This window comes from Macaca thibetana, chromosome 15 (assembly GCF_024542745.1).
Source record: "Macaca thibetana thibetana isolate TM-01 chromosome 15, ASM2454274v1, whole genome shotgun sequence".
Lineage (NCBI taxonomy): Eukaryota > Metazoa > Chordata > Mammalia > Primates > Cercopithecidae > Macaca > Macaca thibetana.
The window spans coordinates 32,361,138-32,362,781 of record NC_065592.1 but is presented as its reverse complement, the minus strand read 5'-3'; the positions used below and the strand labels follow the sequence as shown (position 1 = coordinate 32,362,781).

General features: G+C 46.4%; 1 pseudogene; it reads left to right on the top strand.

Annotated features, from left to right (window-relative positions):
- Positions 1–216: 216 nt before the first annotated feature.
- On the top strand, positions 217–958 carry LOC126937273 (40S ribosomal protein S16-like; annotated as a pseudogene).
- Positions 959–1,644: the final 686 nt, after the last annotated feature.

The window sequence follows — 1,644 nt, the reverse complement described above, 5'->3', positions numbered from 1 at the left end:
GTAATCTCAGCTACTTGGGAGGTTGAGGTGGGAGCATTACCTGAGCCCGGAAGGCTGAAGCTGCAGTGAGCCGAGATGGCGCCATTGCACTCAACCCTGGGCAACCAGAGCGAGACCCTGTCTCAACAATAAAGAAAAATAAAACCATATTGGAAAAGTTGTGCTTTTTCCAGTTGTGGCGCTGCGCGGTGGGGAGCTCTAATCTACCTAGCCAGGCCATCCAAGAGCCGATTGCAGTCTGTGCAGGTCTTCAGACGCAAGAAGAAAGCCACAGTTGTGGTGCGCGGCAAACGCCCTAATGGCCTGGACGAGGTGAACTGGCGGCCCTGGAGATGATAGAGCCAGGCACGCTGCAATACAAGCTGCTAGAACCCGTGCTGCTTCTGGGCAAGGGGCGATTTGTTGGTGTGTACATTTATGAAGGGTGATGGGGGACGGTCATGTGGGTCCTATTTGTACTATCTGTCAGTTCATCTCCAAAGCCCTTGTGGCCTGTTGCCAGAAATATGTGGGCGGGTGAGGGCTCACGCCTGTAATCCCAGTACTTTAGGAGACCGATGCGGGCAGATTGCTTGAGTCTAGGAGTTTGAGGTCAGCCTGGGGAACAGGGCAAAACCCCCTCCCTCTACAAAAAAAATGCAAAAATTAGCTGGCCGTGGTGGCCCGCGATAGTGGTACCAGCTACTTGGGAGGCTGAGATGGGAGGATCCTTGAGCCCAGGAGGCAGAGCTTGTAGTGAGCTGAGATCATGCCACTGCTCTCCAGCCTGGATGACAGAGCCAAATCTTATCTCAAAAAAAGAAAAGAAAACCCTATCTCAAAAAGAAAAGAAAAATAGAAAAGAAATATGTAGATGAGGCTTCCAAGAAGGAGATCAAAGACATCCTCATCCAGTATGACATGTATCCTTCTGGCAGCTGACACTGGTTGCTGCAAGTCCAAAGTTTGGAGGCTCTAGTGCCTATATTTGCTACGATAAATCCTGCCGATAAGCCCATCAAGAGGATCAGAATTCACTTGTGTAATAAGCAACGTTTGAGGGATTTTAAAGTTTCAAAAAAAACAAAAACAAAAACAAGAAAGGAAAGTATTTTGCAAAAATACCAGTTATAACAGATTGGCAGGCATTACTATACAAACAGTTAAAGGCCAGGCACGGTGGCTCACACCTGTAATCCCAACACTTTGAGAAGTTGAGGCAGGTGGATCACCTGAGGTCAGGAGTTCGAGACCAGCCTGGCCAACATGGTGAAACCCCATCTCTACTAAAAATGCAAAAAATAAAAAATTAGCCAGGCGTGGTGGTGTGCGCCTGTAATCCCAGCTACTGGGGAGCCTGAGGCAGGAGAATCACTTGAACCTGGGAGGCAGAGGTTGCAGTGAGCTGAGATGGCGCCATTACACGCCAGGCTAGGTGACAGAGAGACTCCGTCTCAAAAATAAAAATAAAAATAAACAATTAAAATTCACATGTCTAAAAAAAGAAAGCCCACCACAAGTAAAGTTAAAAGGATAAAACCAAATACTGGAAAAATATTTGTGATGTAACAGAAGAAAATTTAATATGTTTGCTATATAGAGCATTCTTGCAAAATCACAAGGAAAACATAATGGCAAAGTGGACAAAGTAGGTGAAACCAATTA